General features: G+C 39.5%; 1 pseudogene; it reads left to right on the plus strand.

The window, feature by feature from the left end:
- Positions 1-1,006: 1,006 nt before the first annotated feature.
- LOC112820021 (protein SET-like) lies at positions 1,007-1,835 on the plus strand (annotated as a pseudogene).
- The last annotated feature ends 7,064 nt before the right edge of the window (positions 1,836-8,899 follow it).

An 8,899-nucleotide genomic window follows, 5' to 3' on the forward strand; every position in this document is an offset into this window, starting at 1 on the left:
TTTTTGCTAAACTACCGTATTTTTAATTTCTAAGAACTTTTTATTTTGGAGCCATGCCTTTTTTTAATCACATTTAGTTCTTAAATTGTAATCTTAATTATTTTTTTTAATTCTCTCTGAGGATACTGCTTATAGTTAAGATATAATTTTCTAGTAAATGTTCTTAAAATGTGCAAGTTTGTGTATATTTTATATAGACATTGAGTCTGGACATGTCCATGGACATACATTTTCAAGTGTTGGCATTTGTAAAATCTACCAAGAGACATTGTTTTTCCTCCAGGTAGATGTAAATTTCCCCAGCATGAGCTGAGTTTTCAAAATATGGAGTCCACATGTTCAGAGTATGTACTTCCTCACTGAACTAGACCAGCTGCTGCACTGAGTTAGTCTTAGTGAAAGTTGTTTTTCTTCTTTCAAAAATTTGGGAGGTCCTTTCCTTTTTATTGTATATTTATATTCTGCCTGTCAGTTGATGATCTGGGGCCAAGTGGCCAATATTGGAATAATGTTTGACTGGAGACAAATGGGGAGATTTAGCAACCAGGACAGAAACTCTTGCAAGGGTTTGGAAACTGATTGATATTGGTCCCTTAGAGGGTTCCTGGACATGGGGGTTGGTGGGGGGTGGTCATTAACCTGGTAGTTGGCCCTCTCAGCATCTGCCTTTCTTCTAGACAGAATAATTGTGTGATCTGACTACATGGTAATTCAGAGATTTAAAAGTACATGCAAGTTGACAAACTATGCATTAAAATGTTAGCCACGCTTATTTCTGGGTTTCAGCATCTGGGATATTATCTTTCCTTGTTAAAAACATATATATCTGGGGTGCCTGACTGGCTGAGTCAGAAGAGCATGCAACTCTTGATCATGAGTTCAAGCCCCATGGTAGGTATAGAGATGACTTAAAAAAAATTTTTTTAATTAAAAAAACACATTCTGGAGTAACTAAAGCCTCTTCCAGACATGCGTCTGCCCTTGTTTCACTGACTTTCCTCACAGCATGGCCCCCAAATGCCAGTCTTCACTCCTCCTCAAAAGAAGAAACTGAAACTGCCTCCTGACCCCAAGCTGGAGGCGACAACCCCTCAGCACTTCCCGAAGGGAGAAAAAGAACAGCAAGAAGCAACTGAACATGTTGATGGAGTACAAAATGAAATAGCAAGCCAGTGAGGAGATTTTGAAAGTAGAGCAGAACTATAAAAAACTCCACCAACCATTTATTCAGAAGAGGCCAGAATTGATCACCAAAATCCAAAATTTGGGAGTAACAACATTTGTCAGCCATCCACAAGTATCTGTCGGGGAGGAGGATGCAGAGGTATTGCCTTATTTGACAAGAGTCGAAGTGACAGAATGTGAAGATATGATATATTAAATCAGGTTATAGAACAGATTTTGATTTTGATGAAACCCCTTGCTTTGAAAATAAAGTTCTGTCCAGAGAATTTCATCTGAATGAGAGTGATGATCCATCTTCAAAGTCCAATGAAATCAAATGGAAATCTGGAAAGAATTCGACCAAATGTTCAAATCAAACACGGGATAAAGCCAGCAGGAAGAGGCAGCATGAGGAACCAGAGAGCTTCTTCACCTGGTTTACTGACCACTCTGATGCAGGTGCAGGTGAGTTAGGAGAGGTCATCAAAGATGGTGTTTGGCCAAATCCATTATAGTACTACGTGGTTCCTGATATGGATGGTGAAGGGCAAAGAGAAGAAGAAGATGATGATGACGAAGAAGAAGGATTTGAGGATGTTGATGAAGAAGATGAAGATGAAAGTGAAGAAGATGAAGATGATGTTGAGGGGGAGGAAGGAGAAGCTAACTAACCGAATACTGATGAATTTTAACCTTTCTTGTTTAATTTTCTCCAGTCCCTGGGAGCAAGTTGCAATCTTTTTTTTTTTTTTTCTCCTCTTGTGCTCATTTGCCCTGTTTTTTGAAGGCTCTTTTCTTTCCCTTTATACTATGGTTCTCAAAGTATTTGGGGAGAGCGGGGGAATACCTTGAGCAGAATACAGCGGGAAAGAATCTCTGCCTGTTTCTGTTCCAAATTCATGTTTATCCCTTCCTGTCTCAACAAAAACTTTATGGGATCAACACCACCATGTTCTGTGAGGAAAAAAACACCTTCAGCTCCCTTAGCTCTGCTGGAAGCGGAGGGTGCTAGACCCCTGTGTAGTAGTGCATAGGCTTCTAGCTTTTTTCCTCCTTTCTCTGTATGTTGGGCTCAGAGATTACACTGTGTCTCTGTGTGAATATAGACAGCATTTACCATTTCCCAACATGTATCTGACTGCTTTCTCTTGTTAAAAAAAAAAAAAAACTGAAAGAAATGGGCTTATAGAAGGTCAGCAAAGGTTGGATTTGAGATGTATGGCTTCTCCTTTGGCATGCTTAATTGTGATGTTTAGTGGAGATCCTTGAAGTTTAAGATGACACTTTTAAAATAAAATTCTCTTCTAATGATGACTTGAGCCCTGACACTAGATGGGAGAATCAGCAGAACCTATAGAATCTTATTTGAAATTGACATTCTCTATTGTAATTTTGTTCTGTTGATTTTTAATTTTTTTTATTTCACTGGAAAAGAAAGATGATGCTCAGTTGTAAACATTTAAAACGTACAAGTTGCTTTGTTAAAATAAAACTAAATGTGTACACACACACAAATTTTTTAATTTAAAAATACATCTGTATTTCTAACTTTTTTACAATGACCATGATTACTTCCACAGTAAGAAAATAATTTACTTTTAAAGCATAGGTAAGACTTTCTTCTGAATCTTCACTTGCCCTATTAAAAGTGGCAGGAAAAAAAAAAACCAAATAAAACAAAACAAAATAAAAAAAACAATTTTAACCCCAGGGCTAATGGCTTTACCTAAGATGAAAAGACTAAATCTTGCAACTGACTTGGTTCAACATACCTGAACCAAATAGGTGGGGAGGAAGAAAAGGGCAGGGTGGATAGTGTTGGGAGGCTGTAGGGGAGGAGATGGGAGCAGAGAAAAGAGGCCTCAGGTATACCCTCCTGCCCTCCTCAAAGCTCACAAATGACGGAAGAATGACTTTGGGGAAAAGTCTGGATTTGCCGATTGAATAGAATTGAAATAGTATATCTGAACTTTGAGGGATACCGTGGTACATACTTATGAGTTAGGTTTCCTGACCTGGTATGATAATTCAGAAATAAGCTACACATGTGGTTGGCTGGTATGTGCATCACTGACTGCCCATGTAAAGAGGTGATATTCAGATCGCCCATACCACCCAAGCAGCCTCTGCTTTGAAGAGGGCTTTTGAGAGGGCACTGACTTCTCCCTACCGAAGATCTATTCATTTGTAAAATCAACAAATGCAATGGGACCTGCACTGAAATTTTTATTCAGAGGCCAGAATTTAAAATGCCATCAGGACTGAAAGGAATATATAAACCGTATCACCACAGAATTGCACTCATGAATGATTCAGGAGATGAACCAAAAGTAAAATTTTGATATATTCTCAAGAGAATGGGAGCAAAACACTTGAGAACTGGCTTTTTGTATTCCCCCTTTGTTAAAAGAAGGGTAAATATTATCCACCAGAGAGAGTCCTCTCTTTTTGTAGGGATCCTAACCAATGAGGGATTTGCATCCCTGGGCATTATTAGGAAATACTTATGTTTATGAATTTTGTGCCTTGAATGGCTTGTTGGGCTATATTTCAGTGCTTGAGTCATACAACCATCAACTTGCCTCAGAGTCTTAGTTAAAAATTCTAACTCCAGAATATCTAAGGAGACTTTGAAACCAATCTCTATGTTTAAAAGAGGTCAAATTCCAGAATTGCAAAATTCAAGCTATAATCTTTTATTGTACTTCTGATTTAGTGCTTGTTGCTAAAAATGCATTAACAACACCTAATAATAAATCGAAGGACAAATTCTAACTGTAGTGTGCTCTCAGTGTATGGCATACCTCTCAAACTGAGCATTTTCAAGCTTATGGTGAGGGCAATAACGTACTATTTCTTGCCATACCTTCTATTATATTATCGATGTCAGGAACTGACACTTTCTTCATTTCACTATATCCTGAGAACAAGGACTGAAACCATCCCCACTTCTCTCCAACCACTGCCCCAAAACAACTATACTGAAACAGTATAATTTCCTGTGACTTTTTTTTTTTTAAAGATTTTATTTCTTTATTTGACAGAGAGAGAGCACAAGCAGGGGGAGAGGCAGAGGCAGAGGAGAAGCAGACTCCCCGCTGAGCAGGGAGCCCGACATGGGGCTCGATCCCAGGACCCTGGAATCATGACCTGAGCCGAAGGCAGCCAGTTAACTGACTGAGCCACCCAGGTGCCCCTTCCTGTGACTTATTTTTAATGATCACCTTGGTATAACAAGATTTTAAGAAGTATAATATCATCTAATGTTTTTAAAAGCTTGCAGTATAATAGGCACTGTTCTTAAATATTTTACATGTACTAATTCATTTCATCCTCACAATAATCTGATGAGGTACTATGGTTATGGGTTGAACTGTGTTCTCTCCCAAAAAGATATGCTGGAGTCCTAACCCCCAATATCTCCAATGTGACCATATTTGGAGATAAAGTCTTTACAACAGTAATCAAGTTAAACTGAAGTCATTAGGGTGAGCCCTAATCCCAAATGACAGTTGGCCTTACAAAAAGGGGAAATTTTGACACAAAGACAGACATGCCTAGAAAGAAGACCATATGAAGAGACACGGGGAGAAGACAGTCATCTACAACCCAAGGAGAGATGTTTAGAACACACCGTTCCCTCACATCTTTCAGGAGAAACCAACTCTGCTGACACCTTGATTTTAGACTTTTAGCCTCTAGAACTGTGAGATGATACATTTTCATTGTGTAAGTCCCCCACCCAGTTTGGGGTATTTTGTTACAGCAGCCCTAGCAAACCAATACAATAGTACTGTTATTATTACTCCCATTTTATAGTTGAGGAAACAAAGAAGCAGAGAAGTTAATTTGCCCAAAGTTGCATGGCTGGTAAACGGGATAGGAACCCAGGCAGTCTGGCTCCAGGGTCTACCCTTCTAAATAGCTAAGATATCTGACCTTGATGAATTCCATTATTGCAGACAAGGCCCTTCCAATGCTTCCTGACAACATCTTGCCACAGAATGGGAAGCACAATTATGATGAACCACTGATTCAGGTGTACACACAGTGAAACAAAACTGTAACTAAATATATAACAACAATCACAAAGCACTAATACATATGCTGAGTCCTTGTGTTGAGCACTTATTATGAGCTAAGTGTCATTCCAGGAACCGATACTATGAAGAGGGAAATGTTCTGGTCTCTTCAGGAGATCACAACTTAGAAGGGGAACATGCTCCTTCAGCTGGATGGAAAAGACCCCATAGAGGAGATAATCTTTGAGTTGGGCCTTGAGTTGGAAAGAATTTTGGCAGGTGGTTAAGTAGAGAAAAGTTGATAAATAGTTTCATTTTGATGAATGTAGTTGGACATGTAGGCATTATTAGGTCTAACTTTAAGAATATATGAATGAAAGAGAAACACTGGAGCTCCAAATGCTTGGCAAGATTACTTGTATCAAATGAGAGAATAGCTTTTGGTAATAGGTAATTTCCTGCTTTTCACAGTTATACTCCAAAAAGCATTGGCTTAAAGTTTAATAAGCCTGCATAACAAATTGGGGAAAGTCTTAGAAACTTAACTGGATTTTGAGGGGGCCACTGAAGCCTGGGATCAGTAGAAGAAGCTGGCTGAGGTCCCAGGATCAGGGTACACTATAATACTGAGGCAGAGGCAGCAAACTCGTAGCCCTTGGGACAGCTCTGGATCTTGGTCATGTCTGACCTTCACAGTATTGGCTAATACTAAAAAAGAGATGTGTTTTCATAACATTCAGCATTTCTGTCTTCTTTAAAAAAAAAAAAAAAAGATCTGGCAATACTGGGCCTGCATTCCTACAGGGGCTGCTTTTGTGTATTAGTGAGGATAAGCTATCTTGTGCTGTGGTAACAATAGACCCGAGCATGTACTGAATCTACTTGGAAAACTTTGTTTCTTACTCGTGTCAAAATTTACATGTCAATGTAATTTATACAGCTCTTCTCTAAGTGGTGACCCAGGGATCCAAGCTTTTTCTATCCTGGGGCTCTGCCATATTCATTGCTTGGTTCCTAAGACTTCCCGGGGCATCTTTTCTACTTCCACTGAGGGAAAAGAAAGAGTACATTATTGAGCGAGAAACTTTTTCCTGGACCAGGACTGGATGCAGCATTCATTCCTGCTATTCACATTATACTGGCCAGACTTCAGTCACATGGGCCCAAATAAGTAAAAGGAGAGCTAAGAAATATAGTCTAGCAGGAAAAAAAGGATCTAGAACTTGGTAACCATATCTATGCTCTGCACTCACCATAGTTTCTGCTGTCTTCTTTACTAATCTGTTAGCTACCTAGCATCTGTAGGCATTTGAGTTCACAATCTCTGATTTAGATGTTTGGAGTTGTAGTGGAAATTACCCAAATTTGGAATTAGACCTATGTTTGCAAATTGGTTGGCCACAGTATTGCTTATAATAATGGTGTTTTAAGAGACACCAAAACACAATGGCTTAAATGAGATAGAAGTTTATTTCTCTCTCACTTAAAAGCCCAAGTTGGTAGGTGATGCCAGGGTGTAGGGCAACTTTAATCCATGAGGTCATTCAGGAACCTAAACTCCTTCTGTCTTGTAGCTCTGCCATCTCTTGAGGTGTTACCCTGGTCCGTGTGTCACCGTCACCACCAGTGGGAAGAAGGGAAGAGGAACTGGAGGGCATGGCCGGGAAGCTAATCACATTCCTTCCTTCCACTCACATTCCATTAGCCAAAATATAGTCATATGGCCCACAAAGCCACAGGGAAGCCTGGGAAATGAGACCATCCATGTGCCCAGCTATAACTTGGGTAATTAAGTCATTAAAAGAAGGATAGAGGGACAACTATCAGTAGGCTGCAGTCATTCACTATTTGTGTGGCTTTGGAAACATACTTCATCTCTCTGTGCCCCTTTATCTGTTTCTTAATCTGTAAGAGGGTAGTAATAGGACCTTCCTGTATGAGTTAGGGATGTGTTTAGCTACAAGTAACAGAAAATCTAGTGACAGTGGATTACACAAGTAGGATTCAATTTTTTTATGTAATAAAAGATCTAAAGGTAGTTTATTGCTTAGCAGGTTGATGATGTTTGGGAAAATATTTGTGATTTTTTTTTTTTTTTGCCCTTCTTTTTTGGTCTCAAAACAGTTGCCCAAAGGCAAGAGGGAGGGGAAAGACAACAGCACCATTTGCATCTTTCACCTTTATCAGAAAAAGCAAAAATCTTCCCAGGCATTCAGTGAGTGACAAATACATATTATCTAATAAGAGTTCATCTCTCTGAACCTCATCTATTGTATGGGATGCTCATACCTTTCTCGTGAGATTGTGAGATTCAGTGAAATAATATTGTTAATATGTTTAGAACACTGCTTGACATATGATATACACTCAACAGAGGGAAGGAAGTATTATCCAAGGCAGCAGAATGAGTGCTGGCTTTGACAGGTCTGTGTTTGAATCTTGACTCCAATCTATGTGACTTTGATTAAGTCATTTACCTTCTTTGAATCTGTTTCTTCTTCTTGAAAAGTGGGGATAACATAATTTCTTTACAGGGCTATTGTGAAGATTAAATGGAGTTATGTATACTCAGCACTTGGCTTTTAGGAGAAATTCTTTCAAAGGTTAAGCAGGAGCCACCCTGAATTTACCTGGGCTGAGTAGGACACAGCTGGAGGTGTTGGGTGCACATTGCTGAGCTAGCTTCTGCCAGCACACTCACAGAGAGGTGGGGCTGTGTAACCGCGGAGGAGTAGAGGAGCAAAACTACCAATACAGAGGCATCTTGATAGGATCTTGCAAGCAAAAGGCCTAAGGCAGGGCTCTGGTGCATACCTTCTGTAGCAGGGAAGCCAAGCAGCTGTGTTGGGGCCGGAGGATGTGCCAAGTGGATGTGGCTGAGGACAGTCTCATGAATTATAAGGAGGCTGGAGGTCATGACTGGCTATAAAGGGTTCGTTTTCTGGGGGCAAATTTGACGAAGTAGGAAGAGGAAGAGGAGCCCTAGGAGGGGCTTGCTGGGGAAAGAGATATTGAGGGGGCAAGACTACACCTAATTCAGTATTTGCCCCAACCAGTCTACTCCCCTTCCTTTCGTCTACCCTAGCTCTTTATTTATTTCTCTTCTTTCTTTTCTCCTCTCTTCTCTTCTCTCTTCTTTTTCTTTTTCTTTTTCTTTCTTTCTTTCTTTCTTTCTTTCTTTCTTTCTTTCTTTCTTTTTTTCTTTTCTTTTCTCTCTTTCTTTCTTTCCTTTCTTCCTTCCTTCCTTTCCCTCCTTTCTTTCTTCCCTTTTCTCTCTCTCTTTCTCTCTTTCTTACAGCTTTATTGAGCTCCGATTTCTGTACCATAAAATTTACCCATTAAAGTGTACAATTCAATGGATTTTAGGATATTCACAGAGTTGTGCAACTGTAATCATTATTATCTAATTCTGGAACATTTTCATCCCTACAAAAAGAAAACCTATACCTGTCAGCAATCATTCCCCATTCCCCTCCCCCTCAGCCCCTGGCAACCATTAATCTACTTTCTGTCTCTATGGATTTGCCTACTCTGGACATCTCATATAAATGGAATTACACATTATAAGATCTTTTGTCACTGGCTTCTTTTCACTTTGCATAATGTTTTCAAGTTTCATCCGTGTTGTACAGGTACCAGCACCTCATTCCTTTTTTACGGTTGAATAATTTCCCCTTGTATAGATACACTACATTTACTTATCCATTCATCAG

Source organism: Callorhinus ursinus, unplaced genomic scaffold (genome assembly GCF_003265705.2).
Source record: "Callorhinus ursinus isolate GAN/ISIS: 27379988/994484 unplaced genomic scaffold, GSC_fseal_2.0 scaffold1, whole genome shotgun sequence".
Classification (NCBI taxonomy): Eukaryota; Metazoa; Chordata; class Mammalia; order Carnivora; family Otariidae; genus Callorhinus; species Callorhinus ursinus.